The sequence below is a fragment of the Schistocerca nitens genome, chromosome 7 (assembly GCF_023898315.1).
Source record: "Schistocerca nitens isolate TAMUIC-IGC-003100 chromosome 7, iqSchNite1.1, whole genome shotgun sequence".
In the NCBI taxonomy this organism is placed as follows: Eukaryota; Metazoa; Arthropoda; class Insecta; order Orthoptera; family Acrididae; genus Schistocerca; species Schistocerca nitens.
Window position 1 is genome coordinate 603,692,334 of NC_064620.1, and position 24,090 is coordinate 603,716,423.

Here is a 24,090-nt window from a genome sequence, read left to right on the forward strand (position 1 = left end):
TACGGTGAACGGCAAAGGGTATTTCTGACACATCTGCAATACTTACCTGCCCTGTCCCATTCGCGAACGGGGCACTCGAACGCGGGCTATCTGCAGGTATATACGCTCTGATTCCTCTCATTTTCTCGTCGCCTTCATTTCGCTAAACGTATGTGAGAGAAAGTAATATGTCGTCCGACGCCTGCTGGAACGTACGCTCTCGAAATTTCAACAGCAAACTTCCGCGGTTTGCCCAACGCCACTCTCCTAGCATCTACTGCAGGAGCTAGCTGAGCGCCACCGTAACGCCCTCGCGCTTACTACACGATCACCTGACGAAACGCGCCGCTCTTCGTTGGATCTTGTCTCTCTTTTCTACTAATCCGACCTGGTAAGGGTCCCGACTAATGAGCTATACTCAAGAACATTTCGAACGAGTATTTTATGAGCCACTTCTTTCGTGGATTAATTACATATCCTTAAGATTCTTCCAATAAATCTCAGCCTCGAGTCTGCTTTTCCTTCAGTTACCTTCATGTAGCCATTCTGGTTTAGGTCGCTTCAGACAATTATTGCTTTACATTTTATAGTTGCTACTGTTTCCAGTAATTTATCGTCATTACTATAAACAATCATTGGTGCATTCATTCGCCTGTTTATGCACAATAGACTACATTTATTTATATCAGGATGACATACGACCACCTGCACGTACCGCGGATCCTCTGCAGGCCTTCCTGCATTTTGCTACAGTTTTCTGGCCTACAGATAACCGCATCGCCTGTAAACATACACACAGATCTCCCAACGTTATGTACTACATCGAAGCGCCAAACAAACTGGTCCGACATCGCTGCGGCCGGAAAAATCCTCCAAGAACGGGACCAATCCCGACTGAAGAGAATCGTTCAACGTGGCAGAAGTGCAACCCTTCCGCGAATTGCTGCAGATTTCAATGATGGGCCATCAACAAATGTCAGCTTGCGAACCATTCAACAGAACATCATCGATATGGGCTTTCTGAGCCGAAGGCCAACTCGCGTACCCTTGATGACTGCATGACACAAAGCTTTATGCCTCGCCTGGGCTCGTCAACACCGACAATAGACTGTTAATTACTGGAAACATGTTCCTTGGACAGATGAGTCTCGTTTCAAATTGTATCTAGGGGATGAACGCGTACGTGTATGGAGACATCATGAATCCATGGACCCTGTATGTCAGCAGGGGACTGTTCAAGCTGGTAGAGGCTCTGTAATGGTGTGGGGCGTGTGCAGTTGGAGTGATATGGGACCCCTGATACGTCTAGATACGACTGTCAGCTGACACGTACGTAAGCATCCTGTCTAATCATATAGATCCATTCATGTCCACTGTACAGTCCTACGGACTTGGACAATTCCAGCAGGACAATGCGACATCCCACACGTCCAGAATTGCTACAGAGTGGCTCCAGGAACACTCTTCTGAGTTTAGACACTTCCGCTGGCAACCAAACTCCTCAGACATGAACGTTATTATTGAGCATATCTGGCATGCCTTGCAACGTGCTGTTCAGAAGAGGTCTCCACTCCCTCCTACTCTTGCGGATTTATGGACAGCCCTGCAGGATTCATAGTGTGAATTCCCTCCAGCAGTACTTGGGACATTAGTCGAGTCCATGCCATGTCGTGCTGCGGTGCTTCTGAGTACTAGAGGGCGTCCTACGCGATATTAGGCAGATGTAACAGTTTCTTTGGCTCTTCAGTGTCCATTTCTCTGGGCACGTAGAAAGATATCACACTGCTTTTGTCATTACTTAAATACAACTTTCTGAGAGCACTACAAGTGTGCTGAACTCCGGCCGACCTCAAGTTAATAATTGGATCTCGTGAGCTGCAATGCGAATCCGAACTGCTATGTGTCCAATGTGTGGCAGCATAGCGTTCCTCGTACATTGATGAACGTCGACCTCCACTGCGGATTATCCCTACATGTTGCCGTCTTGACCCAGCGACGTCGGCATTTACAACTGCATTGGGCAAGGGGTTATCAAAACTGGAGCTCGGATCAATGGAAAAGTGTTGCCTGTTCTGCTTACACCAGGTCGACGGTCGTGTGAGGATACGCCGCCATCCAGGTGGTCGACCGCCTAGAACACGCTCTGCGTCGCGGACGCAAGCCGGTGGCAGCAGTGTTATGCTGCGGAGGACATTCACCTTTGCTCCCATGGGACCTGTGTCAGTAATTCGAGGCAAGATGACAACAGTAAAGTACGGAACAGTATTACGGACCACTTGCGTCTTTTCACGCTTGATGTCTTCTCCGACGGCGCTGAGATCTTCCAGCAGGATAAGTGTCAGGCTCACTAAACCAGACTCGCGGTGCAGTGGTTTCAGGAGCACAGTAGTGAAGTAGCGTTCTTGTCTCGGTCACCAAGTTCTCCTGATGTGAACCCGATGGAACCCATCTGGGACGTTATCGGGCTCCAGCTCCACCCAGAAACCACCGGCCCGCAGTTTACGGGAATTGCATGGCCAGTGCGTAGACCTCCGGGAACCTAGCAAGCACTTGTCCAAAACCTACTGTATTTCGTTCCAGATGTGGACCAGCTTGCTATTAAACACACGGTCATAATGTTTTGACTCCATCAGTGTATTTACTACATCGCAGCAACATCCGAACTGACTTTCATCTTTCATTACAACCTATTTCAAAGTAAGCTTGTCTTCATTTTATTTTCTTACGTATTTATTTTTTATTTTATTTTTATTTTACGCGTCTAGTTCCGTAGGACAAAACTGAGGAGAAAATCTGCAAGGTCACGTAACGTGTCAGCACATGAAATTACAACATAAAAGTAGTTACAGATAAAATAAAATGTTTATGAACCCAAAAAAGACAAGCCATAAGTTTAAATAAACGCAGTCAACGATATGACGTAGGAATCAGCTTAATTTTTCAAGGAACTCCTCGACAGAATAGAAGGGGCGATCCATGAGGAAACTCTTCAGCTTCGATATGAAAGCGCGTGGATTACTGCTAAGATTTTTGAATTCTTGTGGTAGCTTATTGGAAATGGATGCAGCGGTATACGTACTGCACACCTTTCTGCGCAAGAGTCATGGAAGTGCGATGCAAATGCAGATTTCTGCTTAGTATTGAATGAAAGCTGCTAAATCTTGAAATATGACAACCTTAAGTCTATGAACGAGATCCTGAATGTGCGCTTTCCATGACAGTATACTATCTATCTGAACACCTGGAAATTTGAACTGTTCAGTTTCACTAATCATACGCCCATTCTGTGAAATTAAAAAGTCGGCTTTGTTGAATTGTGTGTTAGAAACAAAAAAACTTACTGAGATTTAGCGTTAGTTTATTGTCTACAAGCCATGAACTTATGTCATGAACTACACTATTTGAAATAGTGCCAGTGTTGAACACAGCATCCTTTACTACCAAGCTAGTGTTATCAGCAAACAGAAATATTTTGGAGTCACCTGTAATACTGGAGGGCATATCATTTATATAAATAAGGCACAGGAATGGTCCCAACACTGATCCCTGGGGCACCACCCACTTGACCGTACCCCACTCAGTCCCCACATCACAGCCATTCTCAACACTGTGAGTATTGACATTTTGCTGTTTGTTGTTAAAGTAAGAGGTGAAGCCACTGTGAGCTGCTACCTGTATTTCATAATGGACCAACTTCTGGATCAATATTTTGTGATCAACACAATCAAACACCTTAGTTAAATCAAAAAATATGCGTAGCGTTCGAAATCTTTTGTTTAATCCGTCCGGGACCTCACAGAGAAAATAGAATATAGCAGTTTCAGTTGTTAAAGCACTTCTGAAGCCGAACTGTTCTTTTGATAGCAAATTATGTGATATAAAATTATCAATTATCCTTACATACACAGCCTTTTCAATCATTTTAGCAAACACTGATGGCGTAGAATTAGGTCTAAAATTGTCTGCATCATTCCTTTGTCCCTTTTTATAAAGCGGCTTTACTACTGAATACTTTAATGGTACAGGAAACTGAGGATTCTCAAAGGAAAAATTACAAATATGGCTGTATAAGCATTACAAGAGGAAGTCATTATCACCTTTGTGGTGGTCCGACTGCACGTCGTTTGTCACAGAGAACGCGAGCAGCCAACTAAACACCCCCGCATTACAGATTTCGTGTGCTCAGATAGGATAAAAACAACGAAAAATTAGTTACTGATTATAAGGTATACACGTCCTTAACTATACTGCCGGGGGAAATTGCAACAGCTTCAAAGACAAAGCCATTTTGTTAATAGCTGGTGTGCGAGGTATTTCATCATTCGTGAAGTACAAGGTACTAAAATTCGGACCAAACAAAGCACACATGTCACAGTAAAGGGTGCCCAAAAAATCATAGCCCGCATCTCGTGGTCGTGCGGTAGCGTTCTCGCTTCCCACGCCCGGGTTCCCGGGTTCGATTCCCGGCGGGGTCAGGGATTTTCTCTGCCTCGTGATGGATGGGTGTTGTGTGCTGTCCTTAGGTTAGTTAGGTTTAAGTAGTTCTAAGTTGTAGGGGACTTATGACCACAGCAGTTGAGTCCCATAGTGCTCAGAGCCATTTTGAACCAAAAAGTCATATCAGTGTACTCTGGCGGCAACGCAGGCGTCTATCCTAACGTGCAAACGATCGTAAAGCTGCCGAATGGCATCCTGCGATAAAACAATTCGAAGCATCTCGCACATTCTGATGCAGTTCGGGAGTGGTTCTTGCAGGCTCTGGAGAGCGAGTAAGATCCCGCTTCACCGTGTCCCGTATGTGTTCAGTTGGCGGGTGATCTTGTGGTGCTGTTGGCCGGGACAGTTGTTGACCACCATGAAGAGCACGTTGCGTCGCGGCAGCAGTGTGTGGACGTGCGTCGTCCTGCTGAAAAAGCGCATCACCTTCCTGTCGGAGAAATGGCAGTAGCACGGGGATAACAACCTGTGCGGTGTAGCGGGCATTAGTCCTTTTTCGCTGCAGAAACAACAAATGAGATCGCGAGTTGTAACTGACGCAAGTTATAGCTGACTATGAAGGCTGGGCGAGTAGTGTCCAGAATAAGCAGCTCACCACGTCTGCTCGGTACAAGTGTACGCCCATCACTCGCGTACAGACAGAACCTGGTCTCATCGTTGAAGACAACAGGGCGCCGTTCCACTCTCCAGTTGCGTCCTTCGCGACACCAGAATTGCCATGCTTGGCGGTGGCGTGACGTCAGTCGTAGCCTGATCACACGCACAGGTGATCTTAATCCTCCCCAATGGCCCTTCGCGACACATCATGTGCCCAGACTTCTTCCCTGAATGATATTCGGTCGGCCACTGCTGCTTTCACTATGCGTCGATGTTGTCGTGCACTACACGGACGTCCACAAGCTGGTCTGTGGGTGTGCGAGTGGCTACGAGACTACTGTTGAAAGCGGCGGCACACCACCGACGTACTGTGCCCAACACGTGCAGCAACTCGTCGATACATTCATCGATGTTTCCGCAGGTCCGATATGCGGCGCTGCTTAAATAGTTGAAGCTGTCCAACAGGAGTACGTACTCTTCGGCGAGATATGGTTGTACTGTAGAACGAATGTTGCGAACACGGTTCACCTCCAAACTCCGCACCCTTACTGCTGAGTTAAAAGAGAGGATGCACAGACGGGCCTTTTGAGCGTCACATGACCGCCAAAATGAATCACTAACACTACAACCCCTCAGTATGCACAGATTATACTCTGGAGCCACTGTACACAGGCCTTTTGGGTGTTGATATTTTTTTCCGGCAGTGTATAATTCAGAAATCGACTGAATTTGGCTATTAATAAACCCATTGGCGCCTGCCGCTGTGGCCGAGCTGTTCTAGGCGCTTCAGTCCGGAACCACGCGGCTGCTACGGTCGCAGGTTCGAATCCTGCCTCGGGCATGGATGTGTGTGATGTCCTTAGGTTAGTTAGGTTTACGTAGTTCTAAGTCTAGGGGACTGATGACCTCAGATGTTAAGTCCCATAGTGCTTAGAGCCATTTGAACCATTTTTGAAACCCATTGGCAATGCACCACGCCTTAGTCAGAATTTGTGTTCAGTGTTGTATTAGCTAATGCCCACAATGAAATGCGAACGTACATTTGAAAATGTCGTTAGCAGACGAACACGTCCTCGTGTTCCAGAAGCAACGGCACTGCTGACGTGCAGCGCGGTCACGGAAGGCTCATTGTGTGCGGCCGCTGGTACGTTTCCCCTCGCGTCACAAGGTCAAAACGACTCGCTATGTTTCCGGAACCGGCATGCCTGATTGCAGCGCTAGTAGCTTCTGTTTGTATTGAACAAGGGACTTCTTATTTGATTCCTTTTCGGTTGGATCTGCTTCAGTGACGGATGAATTTGTAAAGCTCCTTCCCCCCACGCAACTCGTACTCAGTTCATTAACATGGATAATCCAATTTGTCATTTCGTATCAGCTATATCTTATTAAAGATTTTATGTCCAGTGGCTATGGAATTTCACGAATACCTGACAAACAGTTGACAACAAACACTGCCACAATGAGATTTTCACTCTGCAGCGGAGTGTGCGCTGATATGAAACTTCCTGGCAGATTAAAACTGCGTGCCGGACCGAGACTCGAACTCGGGACCTTTGCCTTTCGCGGGCAAGTGCTCTACCAACTGAGCTGCCCAAGCACGACTCAGGGCCCGTCCTGCTCTGCCACGAAGTTTCGTATCAGCACACACTCTGATGCAGAGTGAAAATCTCATTCTGGAAACATCCCCCAGGCTGTAGCTAAGTCATGTCTCAACAGTATCCGTTCTTCCAGGAGTGCTTGTCCTGCAAGGTTCGCGGGAGAGCTTCCGTCAAGTTTGGAAGGTACTAACGGAAGTAAACGTGTGAGGACGGGTTGTGAGTGGTGCTTGCGTAGCTGAGATGCTAAAGCACTTGCCCGCGAAAGGCAAAGAACCTGAGTTCGAGTCTCGCTCCGGCACACAGTTTTAATCTGCCAGGAAGTTTCAACAAACACTACCGTTGAACAAACAACACTGCTCCCGAAATGAAAATTTTTGACACTGTTACTGGTAACGCACATGCTTTAAACGAGCCAATGCTCATTGTTACTGTTGTGTACACGATAAAACGGCGTAAGGAATAGTGTTTCAAAAAGGTTCATCCTATTTCACAAGACGGTACACGAGTTGAAGAAAAATACGGAAAATCCTCGAGAAGTGCTTGCTTGAACGTAAGTGCGCGTGCTAGCCGAGCCTGCAGTGAGTACCGCTGTATTTGAGCACGAGCGGCACCTGCGTAATGTCCTCAGTACGTTGCAAGTTTCAGAAAATTTGAAAGTTTGTGATAAGTTCCTGTCGGACCAAACTGCTGAGGTTATCGGTCCCTAGGTTTACACACCACCTAATCTGACTAAGTTACGCTAAGAACAACACAAACACCCATGCCCGAGGGAGCACTCGAACATCCCACGGGGGGAGCCGCGCGAACCGTGGCAATGCGCCCAAGACCGCACGGCTACGAGGCGCGGCGCAAGTGTCACAACAGTGTTCTGTTTACTTGTGAATCCACTACATCGCAGCTAACTGCAGTCTAACGAGGGCAAATGTCGGTGCTCGTGTGGTAGGTGCATCCGTAACCAAGGGAGTCGAAGTGTTTGGTGTTTCAAAAAGAACAGTATCGAAGATTTATAACGCACATAGGGAAGGCGACACGACGCCCCATGAGTAGATAACATTCCGTTAGAGCTACTCATAGCACTGGGAGAGCCAGCCCTGACAAAACTCTTCCATCTGGTAAGCAAGATGTATGGGACAGGCGAAATACCCTCAGACTTCAAGAAGAATATAATAACTCCAATCCCAAAGAGAGCAGGTGTTGACAGATGTGAAAATTACCGAACTATCATTTGAATATGTAACGGCTGCAAAATACGAACGGAAAAACTGGTAGAAGACCGCCTCTGGGAAGATCACTTTGGATTCCGTAGAAATGTTGGAACAAGTGAGGCAATACTGACCCTGCAACTTATCTTAGAAAATAGATGAAGGAAAGGCAAAACTGCGTTTCTAGCGTTTGTAGACTTAAAGAAAGATTATGACAATGTTGACTGGAATACTCTCTTTCAAATTCTCAAGGTGGTACGGGTGAAAATACAGGGAGCGAAAGGCTATTTACAATCTATACAGAAAGCAGATGGCAGTTATACGAGTCGAGGGGCATTAAAGGCAAGCAGTGTTTGGGAAGGGAGTGAGACAGGGTTGTAGTCCATCCCCGATGTTATTCAATCTGTTTATTGAGCGAGCTGTAAAGGAAACAAAAGAAAAATTCGGAATAGGTATTAAAATCCATGGAGAAGAAATAAAAACTTTGAGGTTCGCCGATGACTTTGTAATTCTGCCAGAGACAGTAAAGGACTTGGAAGAGCAGTTGAACGGAATGGATAGTGTCTTGAAAGGAGGATAGAAGATGAACATCAACAAAAGCTAAACGAGGATAATGGAATGTAGTCAAATTAAGTCGGGTGATGCTGAGGGCATTAGATTAGGAGATGAGACACTTAAAGCAGTAAATGAGTTTTGCTATTTGGGGAGCAAAATAACTGATGACGGTCGAAGTAGAGAGGATATAAAATGTAGACTGGCAATGGCAATGAAAGCGTTTCTGAAGAAGAGAAATTTGTTAACATCGAGTATAGATTTAAGTGTCAGGAAGTCGTTTCTGAAAGTATTTGTATGGAGTGTAGCCATCTATGGAAGTGAAACATGGACGGTAACTAGTTTGGACAAGAAGAGAATAGAAGCTTTCGAAATGTGGTGCTACAGAAGAATGCTGAATATTAGATGGGTAGATCATATAACTAATGAGGAGGTATTGAATAGGATTGGGGAGAAGAGAAGTTTGTGGCACAACTTGACTAGAAGAAGGGACCGGTTGGCAGGACATGTTCTGAGGCATCAAGGGTTCACCAATTTAGTATTGGAAGGCAGCGTGGAGGGTAAAACTCGTAGAGGGAGACCAAGAGATGAATACACTAAACAGATACAGAAGGATGTAGGTTGCAGTAAGTACTGGGAGATGAAGAAGCTTGCACAGGATAGAGTAGCATGGAGAGCTGCATCAAACCAGTCTCAGGACTGAAGACCACAACAACAACAACAACATATACAGAACCTAGATAGGAGTAGCTACACTCGTATCTGCTTTTGCGGTTGCACCGGAATACCGGAATGTTGCATGCTGGTTACTTCATGCCAGTCTGATGTTTGTTGCATGCGGTATTCATTGTGCTGCAGTTTTAGCACGTAGCAATTTATTTCCTTTATCGGGAAATCGAAGAATAAGTGCCTGTGTTCAGAGAAGGAGATAATGCTATTTTCAACAATTAAAATTCGAGCTAGAACAAAATTCACCGATGACAGTAGTCTAATAACATGTTTTCGTAAAACAGAACGTTCACGATTTTCACAAAGGGTTAAGAAAACTCCGAGCGAGGTGGCGCAGTGGTTAACAGACTGTGCTCGCCTTCGGGAGAACGACGGTTCACTCCCGCGTTCGGCCATCCTGATTTACGTTTTCCGTGATTTCCCTAAAACGCTTCAGGCAAACGCCGGGATGGTTCCTTTGAAAGGGCACGACCCACTTCCTTCCTCATTCTTCTCTAACTTGATGGGACCGATGACCTCGCTATTTGGTCCCCCCCCCCCAAATCAACTAACCTTGAGAATACGCAGTCTGCTCCTCACAATTCAGAGGAGTTAAAGTGAGCTTCCGACAAACGTGCATCGGCGGATACTAAACTGATTATTAAAAAGAGGTTGGAAATAATAGTATCATCGAAACGATTTTTCTTTGTGAGTTTCATTTTATGGAACTCACTTTCGTCATTTTAATCATAAACGAGGTAAACTGTTTGTTTACCTTTTCGGTGCAAGGTTTATTCAGGTGCTAAAATTGGGTGTGTTGGCTGATATCTAACGGTAGCTGTCCCAGAAACGTTGAAAATCACTACTGTAAGGAATACCGCAACTTCTTTCTAGAATGTCCATTGCGAGGAGAGAAAACCAGCGACACTTAGACGTCATCACCAAACAGCGCAATTTCTTTAGACACCCTTCCATTTTTTCTTTATCGGTTCAGAACCAAATATATTTTGTTTTATTATTATTATTTTTTACTCCCAGTACATTCACAGAAATAATGCGAACACTACTCTCATTGTACTATATCACACTGACTCTCATTCGGGTTTCGAAAATTCATATATGCAAATTCATAACATGATGTCTGGCAGAAGCTGACCCGAGTGAGCGACAACTGTTCTGGTCAGTTTAAATTCGATATCATCGTGAGATTACACACACCCCCAGTCGGTGAAAAAAGCCCGTAGCAACAGGAGTACCAACCTGCGAAATGAAAACTTCTCTCCGTAAGCAGCTGTATCTCTGTAATGAATAAAGATTAAAGGTTTGTTATACAGTCCGCCGCTCGTGGTCTCTCGGTAGCATTCTCGCTTCCCGAGCACGGGGTCCCGGGTTCGATTCCCGACGGGGTCGGGCATTTTCACCTGCACCGAGATGAGTGGGTGTTGTTGTGTCGTCTTCATCATCATTCATCTCCATTAAGATCGGAGAAAGGCAATGGCAAACCATCTCCATTAGGACCTTACCTAATACGGCGGTGCGGGTCTCCCGCATCGTTCACATATGCTCTGTCAAGCAGCATGGGTTTTCATTTAAATTCCATACAGAATGTTTTATTCGGTTAAGCCGAGCGGAGTGGCCGCGCGGTTTGAGCGCCATGTCACCGACTGCACGACCCCACCCGCCGGAGGTTCGAGTCCTCCCTCGGGCATAGGTGTGTGTGTGTGTGTGTGTGTGTGTGTGTGTTTTGTTCTTAGCATAACTTAGTTTAAGTAGTGTGTAAGTCTAGGGACCGATGACCTGAGCAGTTTGGTCCCTTAGGTATTCACACACATTCGAACTTTTTTTTAAATTCTGATTAGTCAATATTACCACTTCCCAATATCTGGTGTTTTATTCTCCTACTTTTAAACGTAAATAGGTACGTGATTTGTCTACCGCGCAGTGTTATTTGACCATGTTGCTGCGTATTCCCAATCCCCCTCTGCCCCCCCCTACCCCCCTGGCCCCCTTACCACCACTCCCCCACTCCCCCCCCCCCCCCGCCCCCCCGCCCACTTTCCCAACGCATCATTTATTACGTGTGGTATTTCTTCAAATAAACTCTGTATCTCCTATAGATGGCTCTTACTCCACGACAAAATATAAGTCTAGATTGATAAATAATCGGTTCGAGCATACACGTTGTAGTTATCGAAGATCCATTTTTGCAAGCGCTGGAAGCTGTGCTGGTATATTTGTATTTTAGCCGGCGTTCGTGCTCCGCAGAGAGCGAGATGCCACTGCTTGTTGTTCTTCTCGTGTACCGCTATTAGAGTTTCTGTTGTTTCTGTTGCAGGTTCCCTCATATTGAGAGACGGCAGTGTAGGCACACGGAGAAATACATTGCAGCCGGTGGCGGTAACAACTGAGAACTCAATCAAGTAATTTCATCTGATAGTAAGTAGTATGAAGAAAATAGCCGCTTAATTTGCGCTGATAATCATTATCTGGTGGTTCACTGCGATTCTCCAAGTCAGCAGCGAAAACCGCACAGACAGTCGTAGTGGAAAATTAGAGTAATGTGGAGAGATGCAATGGAAAAAATGGAAGTAAACGAAAAAAACAACTTCCGTGGCTCATGAAAAGCACCTGGTTGTTTCTGGAAGATGAAATAATTCTTGTGAAGCAGTCTGAAGGACAACGCCCAACATGAACGCATAACACTACGTAGCAGATAGTTTCCGATCTTTTTCCGTCTGTCCCAAAGACGTCAGCTGATAGTGTGGAAGACGTTCTTTTCCAGCTCCTTGCATGGACCGAGTGATTCAAAAAGAAATAACAGGTTTCGATTGTTTCTTACAGAAATCTATAAAAGACAGAAACCCATTGCGCGTATGAGTTATTCCAACAATCATCGTGGAATCGTATAATGGTACAGAGTGTGCACAGTCTTGTCTATGTTTTCACGAATTTGGGACTCCAAGACAAAGCGTCGTGTTCAGTTACTGATACACAGCCAGATTCGGTGAAATGATTGTACCTATCAATAACAGCTGTCGGCCAGAAGGCCTCGTGGCCAAAAACAGTGGTCAATTGTGTCTGCTGTGTGTGTGTGTGTGTGTGTGTGTGTGTGTGTGTGTGTTGGTGTTGTCTGGCCGAAAGCTCACATGTTTAGCAGTCCTTTTGTTGAGCCTCCCTGCGAATCAGCATCTTCTCTATATGGTTAGTAGCATTCTATCCTTTTCAGAATGTTGTCATTAGTTTATAAACACCATGCGTATAAATGATCTAATGGATAACGTCGGAAGTTCCATGATGGTGTTAAATACTTAAGACATCCAGCGGTATAAACTTGTACTAAATCCAGGAATAATCGCAGAGGATCGGCATTTGTCGCAGTGATTGACAAAATAAACAAATGTAGCGCGTGTCCATAAACAGCTAGAAAGACCCGTTATTGTTTGATTGCAGAAAAATCACTGGAGGCAGCCACATGCTTTTAATATTTGAGCGTATGTGTAGGAAGCAAATTTAAATGGAACATAAAACTGATCGCAGGTAGGGCAGAGTGAGACACATCGGAGGAATCCTCAGGAAGCGGGTTACAAAATCCCCGTTCGTCCAGTGCTTCAATACTGCTCTTCGGGCTGGAATCTGTACATATGGGACTGACAGAGTAAATAGAAGATATACACTGAAGAACCAAAGAAACTAGTACACCTGCCTAATATCGTGTAGGGCCCCCGCGAGCACGCAGAAGTGTCGCAACACGACGTGGCATGGACTCGACTTAAATCTTGATAACTGCTGGAGAGAAACACCATAAATCCTGCAGGGCAGTCCATAAATCCGTAAGAGTACGAGGGGATGGAGATCTGAACAGCACGTTGCAAGGCATCCAAGATATGCTAAAGGATGTTCATCTCTGGGGAGTTTGGTGGCCAGCGAAAGTGCTTAAACTCAGAAGAGTGTTCTTGTTGCCACTCTGTAGCAATTCTGGAGGTTAGGCGTGTCGCATTGTCCTGCTGGAATCGCCCAAGCCCGTCGGAATGCACAATGGACGTGAATGGTTGCAGGTGATCAGACAGGATGCTTACGTACGTGTCACCTGTCAGAGTCGTATCTACACGTATTAGAGGTCCAATATCACTCCAACTGCACACTCCCCACATCATTACAGAGCCTCCACCAGCTTGAACAGCCCCTGCTGACATGCTGGGTCCATGCATTCATGACGTTGTCTCCATACCCGTACACGTCCACCCACCAGATACAATCTGAAACGAGACTCGTCCGACCAGGCAACATGTTTCCAGTAATCAACAGTACAACGTCGGAGTTGATGGGCCCAGGCGAGGCGTAAAGCTTTGTGTCGTGCAGTCATCAAGGGTACACGAGTGGGCCTATGGAAGCCGATACCGATGATGTTTCGTTGAATGGTTCGCAAGCTGACTCTTTCAGATGGAGCATCATTGACATCTGCGGCAATTTGCGGAAAGGTTGTCCTTCTGTCACGTTGAACGATTCTCTTCAGTCGTCGTTGGTCCCGTTCTTGCAGAATCTTTTTCCGGCCGCAGCGATGTCAGAGATTTGATCTGTGAAATGTTCGTGAAAGTCCCCACTTCATCGTTACCTCGGACAAGCTGTGTCCCTTCGCTTGTGCGCGGACTATGACACCACATTCAAACTGACTCAAATCTTGATAACTTGCCATTGAAACTGTGGTAACCGATCTAATAACGGTTTCCTCTATCTCCTGTCTCTTTCCTCAGCCTTGCAACCACTTTATCTGCTTCCGCCACTTTTTCGCCCTCCCTCCCCCCCCCCCCCCCATCGTCGTCACCCCCACCAACCAATACTTCTAGGCGTCCCATTTTGTTTGCTAACTGTTAAGTTATAAAGAAATTATACAAAGTCTTGTTTCAAATTGTCTGAGTTGTATATCAAAATATCCAGTCCCTCATCGGAATATTTACCTCTCTAATTTGTCTTTGCCTCCTAAATGCTACTGCCATCTTTGCACCTAACAAGAAGTGGTCTGAAACACATTCTGCACTTTGTAGACTCATTAATCATTTGTTATTGCGTTGGAATTTTTGAATAATGAAACCTCTAATTGACTAGATATTTCTGGAAGAACTCTCCCATGTATGTGGCAACTGGCATCCGCCAGCTCGTTTGTGAAACACCTCTCGTCCCACCGATAATGCTCAATGGCTCAGATGGTAGTAAATCAGCTTGTCGAGATTTTGCGCCGCAGCTGCGTGTTAGTGTTGCATTTATCTAGGAACACACATACACATACACATTCGAGCGCTATTGACAAATATTGGACAGAACAAGCGTAAGCATACGCATACTTGGTATGGTTCAAATAAAAGCAACGATAATCAATTTGAATAGCATAATTATGCTAGTAACTGGATATACTGAATGTGACTGGCGAATTACTGTCATAAGACACTGGTCTAAAAAGCTGACGAAGCGTGCAACACTGTAAAAACGAGGAGAGATGGCCTCTTTATACCGTCAGTCAAGGTTTCAATACAACCAGGAAATAAATAGTTCTAAAAAAACATTACACAGCTTTATTACAAGCTGTCAGAAAGAAATCGGCCATTCTATAATTTCAGAAAAATCAGACGAAACTTACCAGTGCACTCAACTTGCAAGATCTGCTGCAAACGAAAACTCCTAAAATGTTACGCGTATTTTAAACCGTTGGGAGGGGAGGAGTAGAGGAAGCGGAGGTTATTAATTTGTCGAAGGACAACGACAAATATCAACGATGTTAAACTCTAAATGACTGATAGTTAGGGGAAACATTTAGGAGAAACGAAGCAGCAGTTAGGACTGTAAACATAATTATCAGTTACAGAAACAGTTGTCGAACATGCTGCAGACACATCTGCGTCTTCCAGAATTCTATCTGAGGCTATGTCTTTAGTACCGGCGCCCTTCGCTGTTCGGCTGTTACCGCCGCTATTCGGCAACGCTGCCGTAGGACGGTTCCGTAGTTACGGCACGCTTAGCACTTCTCGAACTGCCAAGACAAGCCGCGCTGAGCCACCTGGGAAGCCGTAGCAGTGCCTCACGTGTCGCTCTATGCTCAGTCATGCGCGATTATAAAGGAGACTCAACATGTGGTCTGAAACCGGCGAACCATGGCGTTTACCTACATCGGACTTTGCACACTTTATAAAGCTGATTTTAAGAAAACACACCTTTGCGCAAGAGGAAATCGGTTAGAGTCTGACCTCCCGTCGACATCGCTGTCATTAGAGATTTAGTGCTAGCTCTGGTCTACAAAGATCGTGTAGGGTTTACCCTTGTCGTGAGCTACTTCTACTGATCACATGGCCGGCCGAAGTGGCCGTGCGGTTATAGGCGCTGCAGTCTGGAACCGCAAGACCGCTACGGTCGCAGGTTCGAATCCTGCCTCGGGCATGGATGTTTGTGATGTCCTTAGGTTAGTTAGGTTTAACTAGTTCTAAGTTCTAGGGGACTAATGACCTCAGCAGTTGAGTCCCATAGTGCTCAGAGCCATTTGAACCACTGATCACATCTTCGACAGGATGTTAATGCCCAGTCGTCCACTTTCTTCCTTCTCTGATGGCACCACTCCGTCTTTCCGAAACCCGGTTTTCCTACAGTTTTCAGTGACTTCCTCCATTGTCATCTTCAGGAGCTGACTATCGTAATTGATCATGTACTAGTACCTTAACTGATACCGTGGTGACACTTTGTAAGACTCGGCCAGATTACACCGAGGTGACATCATGGAAATGCTACGAAATTTACGTATGGATTATGTCGCTGCTTGTGTTGGAGAGATGTCGAGAAGCACATAATTCATAGTACCCCTGCCAAAGTCTCTCAGCATGCGCCACTATGGTTTTGGTTGCTGTACCAGTTAAAGTAGTCATTGCAGTCTGATCTCAACGGCTTCATTGATGGCAGACTTCCAGACCATCGATGTAATTTTTTTGTCACATCAGATGTAATTGCATGCTTGTTTGTGAAACTATGCTATTTGTCCAGATATCGACATTTAATTCGCTGGCAGTACACTGTGCAACATTCTCACATTGCACCCCATGGACTGATAATGTTAACAACTGCCTAACTTACAAGGAAATTTATAGATTCCTGCAAATGTGCGCCCAAATCTGTTTCTTGCTGCACATTGAAAATCGTTTCATGTTCTTGGATGGTCATCAAAAACAGCTACAATTATGGACTGATGGACTGTGCATAAAATGAAAGGCTCCCTCAGAAAAATTGTAAGCAATATATAAAAAGCGCACGAGGGAGGAACATACACGTATGTGGCACTGTCAAAATTTGCATGTTCATAAAACGTTTTGAAACACCTGCATGTTTTTGAACATCTGTGGGCTTGGATTCAAAAGAGAAAAAAGATTAAGACTTAAAAAATAACCTGGTTGAAAAAAAAAACAATAACCAATCAATACAGAAGGCAATCTGTCCGAAAGTACATGTCTTTGGATGTCTGAGAAATCTAAATGTACTGCTGTTCAGTAAAATCTTGCATTTAATATGCTTCTCTTCTCTTTGACATGCTGCAAACAAGGTAGTCGAGATATTACTGTGCAAATGAGTGGAATCATTCATTTCTTGTAACTGCATGCAGCAAGTAAGCATAAGGGATGTAGAACTAAGATCACAAACAGTCAAAAAATCTCTGTTGGATGAATGCTCACTCACCTATAGGGTACCTCAAGGATCAGTAATGAGACTGAAGTCTGCCTCTTGCAATACTGATGAGTAACATTATCTGCTCATTCATTTCATATAGTCTGAGGTATCTGTTTGCATGATTGATTTCAGCTGCAATTTATTAATATTTTAACCAAAGACGAAAACTTCTTCACCTTTTGTGAGATACACAAATTTACATTTTGCTACATTTACAGCATGTTGCGAATTTATGAACAAGGGTAAAACCTTGTATTTATCTGCCAGGGTATTTGTGGATTTATGTTGTGATGATACATCTGCAATGGGTTAATTCAGATTTCATACCAGGAATAACATGTTGTGTGTAACAGAATTTTCCATGGAGAATATATTTTCATCCTTACTGTATTCTTCCAGGAGAAAGCAAACAGAAAATGGAATTGGCAAAAACCATTTGGAAATGAGAGTGAAATTGACTGTTTTCTGCCAAACAATAGAATAATTGCACAGAATTTGACAGATGTAAATCGCTTTTGAATTTGAAGGTTTCAAGGACCCTGAAGATGCAGGTTAAAGGGAATTAAGGAAAGGTGGAAAGAAACAGGCTCAGAAACGTATATTATGAGAATATATTTAAGAATAAAGAAATATACCAGATCAAATTAAGTAACAAGTCCATCGTTTTGAAGTTTATAATTACACAAAAGGGGCAAATGTTTAGTTATGCAAAAGGCAGAAGATGCTGCATGTAAAAATTACACAAAAGAAAAGACAGATGGAACAAAACGGATATAAAAGAGAAGAGGAAAGTTTAAAGTAATCAACGACAGGAACATGAAAGTATTTGCAGAACTCATCAAAACTATTTGACAATATCACAAAAATTATGAGAAAATACAATGACAATTTGCCAAGAGAAAAACTGAGGACAATAAGGAAATTACAAAAAATCTTACCTTGTGTAACAAGCATATTTCTTTACTTGATATGCCACACAGTATAGTAACTGACAACAAAGAGAAAAGTGTGCAAACTTTCTAAGACTTATTTAAATGTTTATATTGTTCAGTATTGAAAATAATGACATTCTGGTAGTGATATTTGATTACAAGTGGTGTACACTCACTAAAAGATACGATTTTGCCTTTTTCCTATTTGATTGTTTTTGATTGTTTCTCTTTCTGCATCTTTATTGTATTTCCTTAAAATCTTGTAGAAGACATTCTGGAACAGTTTTGTATAATTTAACATGGTCTGTCAGTCCTATTATCATTTGGTTGAGACTGCTTCATTCCATTTGAGACACTTTGATTTTTATTTCTTCATGCCAACTACATCTTTTGCTGTTTGAAGTTTTTTGTTGAATAATTACTAAGTGAGAAGATGCATTCAGGAGGATAGTGATTCAAATCCCTGGCCAGTCACACAGATTAAGTTTTCTGTGGTTTCCTTGACTCACTTAAGCGTCAGGGTGATTCTTCTAAAAAGGACATGGCTAATTTCTTGCTCATCCTTTCTTAATCATTTAGAGATTAAACCCTAATCTTTCTTCACTCCTTTTTTGTTGAGTAGCTCCCTATTTAGTCTATGTATACAAATCCTTCATCTTCCAAGACACTGAACTTGTTCTGCTATGCTACTACCACCACCTAAAGAGAAGGCTGTAGGATGCTTGTGTGATGTCACACACACTTGGCCAGATCTGGAAAAGCTCTAAACAGACAGAATTGAGGAGCAGGTTCTACAATATTTAACAAATGATTTTACGGAATCTATAGTTTTTATCTTATTTTTGTCAAACTAAAACTGTAATTTTTAAGAGTCATCGACAGCTAATGAAAAGAGAAATTTCTACTACTTTCACCTTCATAAAGAAATGCTCATTTTATTCACGGTCATAGTTATTGTGATGTTTCACACGTAAAAACGAAATTCGAAAACATTGCAATGAAAAATAGTGGTCGCTATGAATTTGCGTTTGGTGCATTTTAGACTATATGTTGCTGTGTATGAAATGTAGCTAAGATTTTAAATTCTTCTTTAAACTTAGTAGGGGATCAATATCTGCCTCCAGTCTCAAGAAAATGGGTTTTATGTAGCACTTTCACTCACAATCATTCACTCCTGACTGCAAGTATGCAAGAATGAAATCTTCATAACATGCCACATACCTCATAAACTATTCAAGATATCTAAATAAGATTTTGACAAATGCTTGCACTAAAGAGGCAAGTATTTCGCCATATTCTTAACATATGGAACTTACTTATCTAGGGAGATATAGCAGAAGCTATAGTTTTTATTTTATTTTTGTCAAACTAAAACTGTAATTTTTAAGACTCATTGACAGCTAATGAAAAGAGAATTTGTTAGTATGAAAAGCACGAAAGTTCTTTTATTATGTTATTATAAACCGTCACAATGAAACTTAGCAAAGGCTTTTGTTTCTACATTTCAGTTATCTTTGATACATTAAAAAATACAGAAAACAGTGTGCCATCTCTCCATTCCTATCACTGTAAAGAGTGAGGGAATGAATCTTCTAACTACAAATATCTCTTAATTCATCAGTAATACTGACTTTGGCGAATAGCTGATAAGATTCTGCAAGTTGTCAATGTTTTCATGGCTTCAGAGGTACAAAAGACTTTTATTGGGTCAGTTATAGTTCGCAACAAAAATGCAGAATTGTTCTGTTAGTAATAACAAGTTTGACATCTGTTTATCTGTGGTTAACATGGGTATGAAAATATGATAGTCATTAGTTTATGACTCAATTGAGACAATTCAGAAGGTTAAAATAGATTATACATAATCACCACATCAAAATGACATTAAGGTGAAGATGTTCACCACCTAACTGCAAATGAGCATAGGAACAAAAAGATTGTTCCCTGCAAATTACTTTCACATTTCTCAGGGGAAGAACAGGACGAAAATCCTTTGGTAAGTTTAGTCTCACGTTTGACTATTGAAAATACAGTGGGTTCCAGGATTCTACCAAAACTGTAACAGTATTGATGATTTATTTCTGTCTGAAATGTCTTTTTTCATAGGAAGAAGAGTCATTAGTTATGAGTAATGGCTACATTTCTCTTGTTGACAGGTTTAAATTTGCCATAACAAAGTATAATTTGCACAAACTCAGCTTCCAGTAGCTATTGCAATAGAATCCTGTAACACAACACATTTGGCGACCAGAGAAATCAACAGCTTATGACAAACTTCATTGTGTCAGTTTGCAGTAACATAAGACAAGAAATTTCATGTTTTTCATACTAGCAAATTCTGTTTCACTAGCTGGCAATGACTTTTAAAAAATTACAGAACTGGATTGACAGAAATAAAATAAATTCTGTAGCTTCCGCTATACAATAATAGATAAAAAAGTTCAATATGTTAATCACAAAGCAAACGACTCTCCCCTTTGTGTGCTGTCATTTGTGAAAATCTCGTTCTAATATCCAGAATGGTTTACGAGATATTAGGCATGTTATGTATATTTCAATTCTTGCACAAGAGCGATCAGGAGTGAACACAATACATCACTACATCTCGAGAGTGGAGGCAGATATTAATCCCCTCCCAAACATAAAGAAAAAAATCAAAGTTTAGCGACATTTTATGCACTTCATATATGATCTAACATGCACAAAACTCAGATTCACAGCAATCCCTAATTCTCAATGCAGCGTTTTCGAATTCTGTGCTTATATGTGAAATATCACAATAATTATGACCATTAACGAAATGATGGTCACTTCACCAAGAATCTGGCATGTAAAGCTACAAGTTACATAGAAACCATTTATGTTATTCAATAGATCTGTAAAATCGTTTGAGAAAGATTGCTGGGCATGTGCATCAATCTGTCACTGCTGCACCTACTCCATGTGACATCACATAAGTGTGCTTCAGTTCTTTCTTTAGATGGTAGTGGTTGTAACCCATTCTTAAATGAATTCTTATAATCTACTTCTCTGATTTTCTGTTTAAAAATTTGTTTATTTGTAGCTTTACATCTACTTTTACTCTCCTTCTGATGGGTCTGCAATTATTTGTAGTTTTACAGTCGTTAAGAACTTTCACATTCTGTACAATTTGTTTATTATTCCATCAAAAATGGTCAGTTTCATTTTATGTTGCCTTTTATCCTTCTTGACTCATGATTCCCATTGCCAAAATCACTTTGAAAGATCATGTGAATGGAAGCTGAAGATAATGGGAGAACATGAACACACTTTAGCTGTGACTTGGAGTGTGTACTATATAGACATACTTTAAATTTGATAAGTAATTAAATTATGAATGCCATTGTGGTCACTGTGAATGTTAAATGAGTCAGGAATTGTGAAAACAGTTATGTATAATAAACACGATGAGTTTCAAGTATAAATTCTGTTGTAGGTTACATGAATGAATTTCATACAATATCTTTTGTTTATTTATAAAACAACTATTGCTTTTTTTACATTGCTTCGCTACATGTAATTTTTTTTCATTTTCTTGTTTGCAATACAGTGTATACCTGAAGTTTATTGCTGCTCCATTACTGTGCAGTAAAGTGCATGACATTGCTTTGAACTAATAGTAGTAGTACTGGTAGTAGCATCAGCAGCTTTATTCATCTGTAGATCGCTTGTTTGAAGGATATAGGACATGTCAAAGTATTTACAAGTTTAGACCAATTTAAAATAAGCCAATTCATATACATACACATTTACAGACTTCTAGTTAGAGACAATAATTAGATGTACTCCTGGTATACAATACTTTTTGTACAAATAACTTATTAAATAATGTAATGTTACACTATTCACTCATATCTCACTATCAGTCACTGCACACACTATACACACATTGTTTCATAACAATTCAGTCACTACACACACAAACACACACACACACTGGTGATCTCTGGGCCATTTTGTGTAATGAGACTTCCCATTTGCTATCCTGTAAAACTGATTCAGAATCCCACTATAAGGAGTGAGATGTTAAGCTCAGAAAGAGGAAGACATGTTAATATTGTGCTATGCATAGCTTGGGGGTAAGTATTTCTAAAAAAGGAAAAAAGAAGGAAAAAACATAATGTGATGGTGTTATGTGGAATGTTGGATATTTTGTAATCATTATTATTATTTATTTGTATAACATTTCTTTAGCAAATCTCTACTCTGTTTATCTAAGTAATCCTTCAGTGTATAAAATGTATTGCATAACAGGTATGTTTTAGCTGCCTTTTTAAATAAGTGTATTTTTGCAATTTCTTTAATCTCTTTTGGTAATTTATTGTACAGTTTTATTCCTTGGTAGAAAATGCTGTTTTGAGTTGTATGTTTATTTTTTCTTGGTAAATGTAAGTTGAGTCTATCTCTTGTTGCGACAGAGCTGTTTGTGCAGTTAATTACCAATGTTATTTTTTATGTGTCAAACTGATTGGTAAATGTATTCACATGGGGCAGTTAAAATCTCCAGTGTTCTGAACAGATCTTTACATTGAGATCGACTAGTATTTTTTGTTATTACTCTTATGGCTCTTTTTGGAGTTTAAAAATTGTGTTCATATTTTGTGCCTTTGTTCCCCAAAAAAGAATGCGATAGCTAAGAGCTGAGTGTATATATAAATAATATGTAACTAAAAGACACTGCATGTTACATACTGATGATAGGATTCTAAGGGCATAACATGCTGATGACATTCTGTTTGCAAGTACCTTGGTGTGTTCACGCCACTTCAACTAAGAATCAATATCCATTCCTAGAAATTTTGCATTTGTTACACAGTCTATAGAGGTGCCAGCTATATTTAATTTAACATTGACATTTTTCCTCTTCAAACTGAAATTCATGGCATTAGTTTTCTTTATGTTCAATGTCACTTTATTACTTATTGACCAAATATAAACTTCCTTGAGAGTTTCATTTGCTTTCTCTGGAAGGAGTTCTTTTGTTTTCTCGGCGACTATAATATTGCTGTCATCAGCAAAGAGAATTTTTTCACCATGAGTAACACTTCTGGGAAAGTCATTGATGTATATCAGGAATAGTATTGGTCCTAATATGGTACCTTGCAGAACCCCTGTATTAATGCATTTTTGTTCTGATAAGTGTTTTACTAAATGTTTAGTATGTGTTATCTCTATTCTTTGTGCCCTATCTGCTAGGTATGATCGAAACCAGTCATTAACTACCCCTCTTATTCCTAAGGCTTCTAATTTATTTAATAGAATCTTGTGGTCGACTGTATCAAAAGCCTTAGAAAGTTCCAAAAATATGCCTGTGACACACTCATCTTTATCAAGAGCATCAAATACATCTTTTGTGAATTCTACTGTGGCTGACCCCATATTTTTGCCACTTCAAAAACCAAACTGTGACTCGCTTAAAAGATTGTATTTATTCAGATAATTCATTAATCTGTCTTTCATAATTGCTTCCATTATTTTTGAGAATGGTAACAGCAGGGAAATGGGCTGTTAATTTTCTATGTCTTCTTCATTACCTTTCTTAAAAAAGGTACAACTGTTGCCTGTTTTATCTGCTCTGGAAATGTCCCTGATGTGAAGGATTCATTTATTATATTTGTTAAGCGGCCTTGTGTAATCGCTATGCATTGTTTCAGTACACACATTGGTACTTCATCTAATACTACTGACTTTTATTTTTTTAGTTTTTGAACAGTTTTATTGACTTCATTCTCTGGCCCGCATCTCGTGGTCGTGCGGTAGCGTTCTCGCTTCCCACGTCCGGGTTCCCGGGTTCGATTCCCGGCGGGGTCAGGGATTTTCTCTGCCTCGTGGTGGCTGGGTGTTGTGTGCTGTCCTTAGGTTAGTTAGGTTTAAGTAGTTCTAAGTTCTAGGGGACTTATGACCACAGCAGTTGAGTCCCATAGTGCTCAGAGCCATTGGAGAGTCACTTCATTCTCTGTGGTTGGAAGTAACATCATTGTATTTAGTGCAACATTATTTACAGGTGTTATGTTTGTTTTGGGGAATTTTTGCTGTAACTTCTCTGCAATACTTGAAAAATGCTCGTTTACATAGTTTGCTAAGCCTTGTGGATTATTTATTACTGTATTTCCCTCCCTTAGCAGTATGTTATTCTGCATTTGTTTGCTTCACCCCATTTCCTTTTTTGTAACATCCCAGACAGCTTTGCTTTTATTCTCTGCATTATATAGTATTTTATCATTAAACGACTTTTTTGCAGCAATCATCACCTTCCTGTAGCTCTTTTTTATCTATGTTATTCGTTTCTTTTCCGCTATTCTGGTT

General features: G+C 41.7%; 1 protein-coding gene across 3 annotated transcripts in view; it reads left to right on the forward strand.

Moving 5' to 3' along the window:
- Positions 1-24,090, forward strand: part of LOC126194702 (protein croquemort-like) — a 185,309-nt gene that overhangs the window by 73,675 nt on the left and 87,544 nt on the right. For 2 of the 3 annotated variants that reach the window (XM_049932937.1, XM_049932933.1), the window contains exon 2: positions 11,469-11,569. The gene's annotated coding sequence lies outside the window, so the exon portion shown is untranslated. The remainder of the gene's footprint in view (positions 1-11,468; positions 11,570-24,090) is intronic. The other variant, XM_049932936.1, reaches the window with a different exon arrangement.